General features: G+C 49.8%; 1 protein-coding gene across 1 annotated transcript in view; it reads left to right on the top strand.

Annotated features, from left to right (window-relative positions):
• Nucleotides 1-4329: 4329 nt before the first annotated feature.
• The window catches only part of NDST1 (N-deacetylase and N-sulfotransferase 1), a 233821-nt gene continuing 228173 nt past the window's right edge, over nucleotides 4330-9977 (top strand). The window contains exon 1 of the mRNA XM_082256097.1: nucleotides 4330-4468. The gene's annotated coding sequence lies outside the window, so the exon portion shown is untranslated. The remainder of the gene's footprint in view (nucleotides 4469-9977) is intronic.

Here is a 9977-nt window from a genome sequence, read left to right as displayed (position 1 = left end):
TGTCACCAGAGTGAGCTAATCCTTAACCACTTTACCACCGGAGGATTTTGCTGTCTTCCGTCCAGGCCACTTTTTGCGATGCGGCGCTGTGCGACTTCAACTGACAATTGCGCGGTCGTGCGACGCCGTACCCAAACGAAATTTACGTCCTTTTTTTCCCACAAACAGAGCTTTCTTTTGGTGGTATTTGATCACCTGTGCGATTTTTACTTTTTGCGCTATAAACAAAAAAATAGCGTTTATTTTGAAAAAATAACAATATTTTTAACATTTTTTTATATGAAATTCCCCCCAAAAAAGATGTAAAAACCAATTTTTTTTAATAATTTTTGGCCAATTTGTTTTCTGCTACCTATGTTTGGTAAAAAAAATCGCAATAAGCGTATTTTGATTGGTTTGCGCAAAAGTTATTGCGTTTACTAACAAAGGGAAAGATTTCTGTCATTTTTGGTGTTTTTTTTTTTAACGCGTAATGGCGGCGATCTGCGATTTTTTTTGCGGGACTGCGACATTGCGGCGGACAGATCGGACCCTTGACTGACATTTTTGACACTTTTGGGGGTACCAGTGACATTACTGCAGTAATCAGTGCTATATATATGCACTGTTACTGTAAAAATGACACTGGCAGGGAAGGGGTTAATTTTATTGGAGAGGGAGGGGTTAATGTATGCCTGGTGCTTACTGACGTGTCGGGGGGGAGGTGACTGAGTGAGTCATGGACAGATCGGATGTCCAGCTATGTTGAACAGTCCGATCTGTCACTCCCTGTCACTATGGAGATCCGCCCGCTGTGTTTACACACAGCGTGCAGATCTCCAGACTCGATCCCCGACGATCGGGTAAGAGCAGCGGCGATCGCCGCTGCTCCTCCCCTGGCCCGACTCCCGCTGTGAATGAAAACAGCGGGAGCGAGCCTCCGGCGGCACGCAAGCGCCGCCCAGAAGGGGGAGTGTCTGACGACGTAGTACTACGTCGTCAGACAATAACGAGCCACTTTGCCGCAGTAATATTACTGTGAGCGGTCGTAAAGTGGTTAAATGGGTGTAATGGCCGCTCACCTCCATATACACTCATATGAGCGTTTTTGTGATCAATATCTCCAAGTTAGGGTAGATGGATTTTCCTCCACAAATACAGCTCTGATGGGGCCAATTACACTCCTTGACGAGATAGTGCCAATAGTATGGTAATAATGAGCCGTCTTTTTTTAATAGAAATGGCCAGATATCCTCCAATAGCTCCCGAATTCCTATGGGAACCGTCTTGACATATATTCTGGCCGGATTGCAGCAACAATGACATTTATATATCAAATAAGAAAAATGCACTTGTCAAAAATGGTTTGTATTTATTTACTTTCACTCATTCACATTGGGGGGGGGGGTACCTGGGTGCCCCCATATTGTTAAAAGGGGCTTTCAGATTCCAATAAGCTCCCTGACTGCAGACCCCCACAACCACTGGGCCAGGGTTGTGAGGAGGAGGCCCTTGTCCACATCAACATGGGCACCCCCCCCCCCCCCATTTTGCGGGCATGTGGTCTGGTATGGTTTGGGGGAAGACGCACAAATTTGCTCTCTTCCTTTCCTGGCCTCCCAAGCTGCATGCTCAGACAGGGGTCTGGTTTTAATTTTTTTTTGGGGGGAAGGGGTGGCCTTCTGCTTTATTTTCTTGATTTCTATATTGGGTTCCCCCTTAAACTCCATACTGAACTCTAAGGGTCTGTTTGGGGGGACCATACTATTTCTTTGAGCGGGTCCCTCTTAAAAGTCATACTAGATCTTAAGGGACTGTTATGAATTCGGGGGGGGGGGGGGCATTTCATTTTTTTTTTTTTTAACTATACCCAGGCACTGTGTTTTTATGGCTTCAATGGAGGCTGCCAGTGAGAACCGCCCACTCTGTGTGCCAAAATCTGTGGCAAGCAGCAAAGCGATCCTGTACAAATCAATGGCTGCCGCCAACGCTGTTCATATATGACCCCTCATCTGAGCGGCTACATTCCATGAGACCAGTGGCTGTCAACTTGCAAGGGAAAGGGGGGCCTCAAATGTGGCCCCTAAAGTCTCCAAAGGGCAGTATATAAAAATGTATTAAATGTAATACTATGGAAAATGTCACAGACTGAAGACTTTTGAGAGGAAATGGTCAGAGTTTGTTCTTCTAGAGTAGTTGGAGACTACTGTCATGCTATAAGAGACTGTCGGAGACTACAGACATGTTGCATGAGACCACTGGACTTTACTACAATTAAAGTAGAACTATAGGCATTTTTTTTTTATCATTTTGGATAGAGCAGGGAAGGGTTCTTACCCCAGTCAGATTTTTTTTACACCATCGATGTCCCATTGCATACGTTTTCCTTTACTTCCTGTCCCATAGCCAAACAGGAAGTGAGAGGAAATCCCTGCAAATGAAGGGTATTCCTTAGGGTCCTCCAAGTCACCCGAACTAGTGACCCCATTGAAAGATTTCCCCTCTATTACTTTTCTGGGGACAACCCAAAATTTGGGATTTTCTTTTACTTTCAATGATAATGGTAAACAGGACAAATAGAGAGGGTGACGGGGGCACAGACAGCAATTAAAACTGACAGGTGTTCTAATCCCTCTTCAAGTTTTACCTTTAGTAATTCAGATATACTGCAGCAGGGCGGCCACTCTGTAGCGGATCACGTAACTAGTACGTGATCCGACACTTCCAGGTCCTGCAACCCGCTGTGATTAGTCACAGCAGGAGCTGATCTGCGGGTACTGTGGATTCGATGTTCGCCGGCACCCACCAATCATTAGGTAGAGAGCCAGAACAGCGGTCTGCCTATGTAAACAAGGCAGATCGCCATTCTGTTAGTAGGGAAGGCATTGATCCTGTGTTCCTGCAAAGAAGGAACGTGGATCAATGCCTTCTCTTAGTAAAAGCAGTGAGAAAACACTGGCTAGGCAAACAGTTAACCCTTTGATCACCCCTGATATTAACCCCTTCCCAGCCAGTGTCATTAGTACAGTGACAGTGAATAGTTTTTTAGCACTGATCACTGTATTAGTGTCAATGATCACAAAAGTGTCAGTTATGCCCCGTACACATGTGCAGATTATCTGCAGACTTTTGTCTGCAGACTTACCAAAACCATATAACATGAGGTCAAACCTAAACACTTTCAATTTGTATGCAATCCGGCAGGCCCTTGCACTACATAGAAAAGGTAAGTCTGCAGACAAAAGTCTGCAGATAATCTGCACGTGTGTACGGGGCATTAGTGTCCGGACTGTCTGACGCAATATCGCAGTCCCGCTATGAGTCGCTGATCGCTGCCATTACTAGTTAGGATTTTTTTTACCAAAAATATGTGGCAGAATGCATATTGGCCTAAATTGATGAAGAAATTAGATTTTTTTTTATTAGATACATTTTATAGCAGAAAGTAAAAAGTATTGTTTTTTTTTTCAAAATTGTTGGTCTTTTTTTGTTTATAGCACAAACAGTAAAAACCGCAGAGGTGATCAAATCCCACCAAAAGAAAGCTCTATTTGTGGGAAAAAAAAAGGACAGAAATTTTTTTTGGGAAGTGTCGCACGAACGTGTAAATGCTAATTAAATTAGCGCGGTGCCGTATCGTGAAAAATGACCTGGACATGCAGGGAGGTAAACGTTCCGAAATGGTTAAACTTTAAGGGACCCTTTACAAATCAGTGCTCTTTCTACTGACTGCTGGGGACCACGCCGCACCTCAAACACCAAAGGGCCACAGGTTGGGCACCAGGGCACTACACGCTCTGGACACAGACAGCTTGCATCCAGGAACCGCGGCTGCTTCTGTGCCTTGATGCGGAGTTCTTCTGAATGAGCCCCCCAGGCACCCCCAGCATCAAAATCCCCCCCCCCCCAGAATTCTAAAGTAACCAACAAAAGACAAAAGTGGCAAACGCGCCATAGGCCAAGGCGCAGCCGCTGAATACGTATTGCGACCGCCCAGCGCCGCACACCCTGAATAGCATCAAACAGGCCCTATAAATGATTTTATTTAAACTTGGCGGTGGCGGGGGAAGTCACAAAAATAAGGTCAAGCCGGTGACACGGCCACACAAGGGGACAGGTAACCATATCCTCCCCGGCTAGAAATAGGCAGACTGTAGGTGACAGGTAGAGTGACAGCTGGGAGGTCATCCCACTGGGCCTCGCTTTAACCCATTCAGTGCCAGGCAGGAGGGGGGAGAAGCAGCAGGCCTTTGGCAGAGCACGAGTTAATGTGAATCAGCCTTTGTGAAGGGTTTGCTAACCTCCCCCCTCCCCCTCTTCTCTCCTCCTCCTCCCCCTCTCTCCCCTCCTCCTCCCCCTCTCTCTCCCTCTCCCCTTCCCAGCCTGAGAAGAGCTCTCTCCCTGCACAGGGACCGGGCTGGGGAGGCAGAGGGGGCACGGACAGGCCGGGGATCGGGGGCCCACACCCCGAGCACCATGACTGACACAGGTAAGAGGGGGGGACCGGCCTCCGATCGGCGATCATAGCAGATCTGGGGGTGTGTGGAGTCTGTGATCGCCTTGACACCCCCGAATTGTCCTGTCCAGTGCTGGGATCACACATAGACATGATGGTATACACATCACAGACATGGCATGGAGCAGATCGCTGCCATGTATGCAGTGTTGTGGCTGTCTGACTCTATAATTATGTGTGTCTATACAGCAATCATAGCAATGTCAGTGGGCAGACAGGGGGTCCACGTGTGTCAGGGGGGGCCCTGGGCCATTGGGGTTCCCTTCAGTGGAATAAAGTTCTGGCTGATGATCTCTGTGATGAGGGGGCATTGCTTAGGCTGGTGCAGGCCTGGAGGTCTAAGGATCATGTATGGGGCACTTAAAGTGAGCCTGCCAGGGGAGAAACATGGGAGCTGCCATTGCTGACTTGGATTTAAAGGTGCAGGATCTGCCACACTGAGCTGTGATTCTCTACCTAGAATTGGATCAAGCATGCAACCAGTGAAGTCTGAACTCAGGTTGGTAACAGGAGCCTGCACACTGAACAACAATGGCAGCTATCGGGTTTCAGCCCCCACTTTAAGGGCTGCATTACTTTTGTTGCATTAGAACAACCGTTCCTTTTAAATGGGATGTCTAACGCATAAAGGTGCATGTGCTATGTTTTTGGTAAAGCAACGTGCTACAATGCATGGTAAAGGGCTACACTGCAGGGTGTTGGGGGTACCACATCATGCCAACACACTTAAAGTGGAGCTTTATGGAATACATTAAAAATGGGTGAACAGGCAGGATTTTTATTGCAGGGTGTGTGGAGCCTGTGATCGCCTGGACACCCTGGATTGTCCTGTCCAGTGCTGGGATCACACATAGACATCATGGTATACACATCACAGACATGGAGGAGATCGCTGTCATGTATGCAGTGTTGTGGCTGTCTGACTCTGTAATTATGTGTGTCTATACAGCAATCATAGCAATGTCAGTGGGCAGACAGGGAGTCCACATGTGTCAGCGCCCCTGGGGTAGAGTTAGAGGGGGCCCAGGGCAATTGGAGTTCCCTTAAGGGGAATACAGTTCTGGCTGATGATCTGTGATGAGGGGGCATTTCTTCAGTTGGAGCAGGCCTGGAGGTCTAAGGATCATGCATGGGGCACTTAAAGTGAGCTTACCAGGGCAAAAACATGGTAGCTGCCATTGCTGACTTGGATTTAAAGCTGCAGGATCTGCCACGCTGAGCTGTGATGGATCAAGCATGCAACCAGTGAAGTCTGAACTCAGGTTAGTAACAGGAGCCTGCACGCTGAACAACAATGGCAGCTCTCGGGTTTCAGCCCCCACTTTAAGGGCTGCATTAGAGTCACCAGTGATGGCGAACCTTGGCACCCCAGATGTTTTGGAACTACATATCCCATGATGCTCAACTACACTGCAGAGTGCATGAGCATCATGGGAAATGTAGTTCCAAAACATCTGGGCTGCCAAGGTTCCCCATCACTGCATTAGACCAATTGATCCTTTAAATGGGATGTCTAACGCATGAAGGTGCATGTGCTATGTTTTTGGTAAAGCAACGCGCTACAATGCATGGTAGTGGTCTGCCCTACATTGTGGTGTACTGTACACTGCAGGGTGTTGGGGGCACCACATCACACCAACTAATTTAATGTGCAGCTTTATGGCATACATTAAAAATGGGTGAACAGGCAGAAGAGACCTGCTATGTTCTTTCTGCAATAAAGTTACTTCCCTGTCACACGTGTGCAACTCATTGTACAATTTGGGCGTTGCTGAGCTGACTTAATGCCTACACATACGTGGGAGTGATGTCATCTCTGCCCCACCAATGACCACAGACAGCGATCTATACCCGGAAGCTGGCCGCCCAAAGATGCCAGGGAGGAGCTCAGGAACGCTGCATAGCTGGACTGAAGGAGAATATAGTTCTGCTTTAAAGGTTAAGTTAACCTTTGGAACATGTTATATGTTCTGCATGTATTTAAGGTTTAATATGTAACATGTTCAAGCTCCTGCCTCCTCTTCCTCCAAACCCCCTCTCTGTGACAGGGGGCAGGGGATCGTCTTTCTGCACTCACTGTCACAATGTAAAATCAGCACAGCACAGCGCTCCACCCACACAGCCGCATCATTCATTCAGAGTTCTGTGAATGAATGAACTACAAGTACTGTCAGCCACCACAGCTGGCGGCTTGTAGCTCTGAATGAACTGTGAGGGTGCTGGTGAGCACTCTTGTAGTTCATTGATTCTTCCTGCCGTTCAGTAATTGCCTGCCTGTAACGGAGATATGGGCAGACAGTGTACTGAGAGTCTGCAGGATCCTGGCATTGCACCCGCTATCTGCTTAGGTCCATTGCTTAACAGGCTCCAGTGTAAAATAATAATAAATGCAAGTTTGGTTTACCTTCAAAAATATATTTTTTTATTTTAGTAAAAGGTGAGCTTATCCTGTACAGAGTGTAGCCATTGTTTACCCATTTACAAACACGCAACACATATATGCGGTGGGAAAAGTGTGGACTTTAATGCGCATATGCGGCACTGGCTAGCCGGTGTTTGTGCTGAGCATGCGCTGACAGCTCTCGGTCTGGGTTACAGATCAGTAACCAGCAGAACTGGCTCCTGTTAGTGGCCCTGCATTGTACTTGATGATGTCTGTGAAGCTTCTATGTATTGGTCACACAGTTCTGTGGGCACATGCTAGAGCGAGAAATGTATTAAGGGTTTGTTTACAATTGTGTCTATTATTGCCGCCCCTCATGAAAAGCAATTTGCTGTGGAACGCTTTTCAATGGGTGTGGGAATCTGGTGTAAAATAGCTCAGCACAGTCCACTCTTCACCGGGGAATGTCCTGTTGTGTGGCACAATGAAATGGAATGGCATTGGGGTTGGCTGGGTCTGCTTTCTCTGATAATTGGGTATGAGGGCATGCGGTTGGGCTAAGTTGGTCTGCTCTGATGACCAGTTGTTGGTGGATGTTGCTGAGCTGGATCACACAATGCCTGGTCATCTTTCCAGGAGTTCAGCTCTGACATTTGCCTGCTGGAGACTCTTGTTCAAACATGACCCTAACGTCTCACTTCTCCTTCCATCACTTTCTATGTACTTTGGTTAACGTTTAAAAAAAAGACATAGCAGGTGGGAGGACTGGAGACCTCAGGTGCTGACACCTCACCACTACAGTTCCTGGGAAATATGAGAAGACTTGTCGGTCTCTGGTGCCCAGGCTGTAGCCTGAGGGCCACATGCAGAACTTTGGTGTCTCGCAAGGATGGGGGAATAAATAGATTTCTCTCATTCAGCCCGTGAGGCCATAGGAAACCTTACAGTGTATGGACAGCTTTTGGTCTTCAGTCTGCGACAATCTTCTGTAGCATTACATACAATAAGTACTATATGGGGGCCCTTTGATGACCTCAGGGGCCACATTTGAGGCTCTTTATACACTCACTGATCATCCTATTAGGTATACCTTGCTAGTACCGGGTTGGCCCCCCTTTTGCCTTCAGAACTGCTTTAATTCTTCGTGGCATAGATTCAACAAGGTGTTGGAAACATTCCTCTGAGATTTTGGTCCATATTAGGGCTGCAACTAACGATTATTTTGTCTGTCGACTAATCTAACAATTATTTTTATTTAATTTTTTTGCTTAATTGAGTGTTCTTTTTTTGATTAGCTAATTAATCCTTTAAATAACAAAGTACAGACCCCTCAGTAAGCCCCGTCCCAGTACAGACCCCTCAGTAAGCCCCGTCCCAGTACAGACCCCTCAGTAAGCCCCGTCCCAGTACAGACCCCTCAGTAAGCCCCCCCCCCCCCAGTACAGACCCCTCAGTAGGCCCCGTCCCAGTACAGACCCCTCAGTAGGCCCCCTCCCAGTACAGACCCCTCAGTAGGCCCCCTCCCAGTACAGACCCCCTCAGTAGGCCCCCTCCCAGTACAGACCCCCTCAGTAGGCCCCCTCCCAGTACAGACCCCCTCAGTAGGCCCCCTCCCAGTACAGACCCCCTCAGTAGGCCCCCTCCCAGTACAGACCCCCTCAGTAGGCCCCCTCCCAGTACAGACCCCCTCAGTAGGCCCCCTCCCAGTACAGACCCCCTCAGTAGGCCCCCTCCCAGTACAGACCCCCTCAGTAGGCCCCCTCCCAGTACAGACCCCCTCAGTAGGCCCCCTCCCAGTACAGACCCCCTCAGTAGGCCCCCTTCCCAGTACAGACCTCTCAGTAGGCCCCCTCCCAGTACAGACCCCCTCAGTAGGCCCCCTCCCAGTACAGACCCCCTCAGTAGGCCCCCTCCCAGTACAGACCCCCTCAGTAGGCCCCCTCCCAGTACAGACCCCCTCAGTAGGCCCCCTCCCACCTAGTACAGACCCCTCAGTAAGCCCCCTCCCAGTACAGACCCCTCAGTAAGCCCCCTCCCAGTACAGACCCCTCAGTAGGCCCACTCCCAGTACAGACCCCTCAGTAGGCCCACTCCCAGTACAGACCCCTCAGTAGGCCCACTCCCAGTACAGACCCCTCAGTAAGCCCCCCCTCCCAGTACAGACCCCTCAGTAAGCCCCCTCCCAGTACAGACCCCTCAGTAAGCCCCCCCTCCCAGTACAGACCACTCAGTAAGCCCCCCCTCCCAGTACAGACCACTCAGTAAGCCCCCCTCCCAGTACAGACCACTCAGTAAGCCCCCCCTCCCAGTACAGACCCCTCAGTAAGCCCCCCCCCATTACAGACCCCTCAATAAACCCTCCCACCTAGTACAGACCCCTCAGTAAGCCCTCTCCCAGTACAGACCCCTCAGTAAGCCCCCTCCCAGTACAGACCCCTCAGTAGGCCCCCTCCCAGTACAGACCCCTCAGTAGGCCCACTCCCAGTACAGACCCCTCAGTAGGCCCACTCCCAGTACAGACCCCTCAGTAAGCCCCCCCCTCCCAGTACAGACCCCTCAGTAAGCCCCCTCCCAGTACAGACCCCCCAGTAAGCCCCCCCCTCCCAGTACAGACCACTCAGTAAGCCCCCCCTCCCAGTACAGACCACTCAGTAAGCCCCCCCTCCCAGTACAGACCACTCAGTAAGCCCCCCCTCCCAGTACAGACCCCTCAGTAAGCCCCCCCCCATTACAGACCCCTCAATAAACCCTCCCACCTAGTACAGACCCCTCAGTAAGCCCTCTCCCAGTACAGACCCCTCAGTAAGCCCCCCCTCCCAGTAAAAACCCTCAGTAAGCCCCCTCCCAGTACAGACCCCTCAGTAAGCCCTCCCACCTAGTACAGACCACTTAGTAAGCGCCCCTCCCAGTGCAGACCCCTCAGGCTCACCTGCGATCACATGATGCTGCTGGAGTGGACGTCTCGTCTGTGTGGGACAGTGGGAGGGATCATCAGCCTTGGCGGCAGTCTGCAGCCACAGAGAGTCAGCTCAGTTGATGCGCAGGCGCAGCCACCCCGGGACGTCATGCCGCTCACAGCGGCTGACGTAGAAGAGCCGG

Source organism: Pelophylax lessonae (assembly GCF_965119305.1).
Source record: "Pelophylax lessonae genome assembly, chromosome: 4".
NCBI classification, from domain to species: Eukaryota; Metazoa; Chordata; class Amphibia; order Anura; family Ranidae; genus Pelophylax; species Pelophylax lessonae.
Note: the sequence above shows the minus strand (reverse complement) of the source record. Positions and strands in the feature narration are given on the sequence as shown.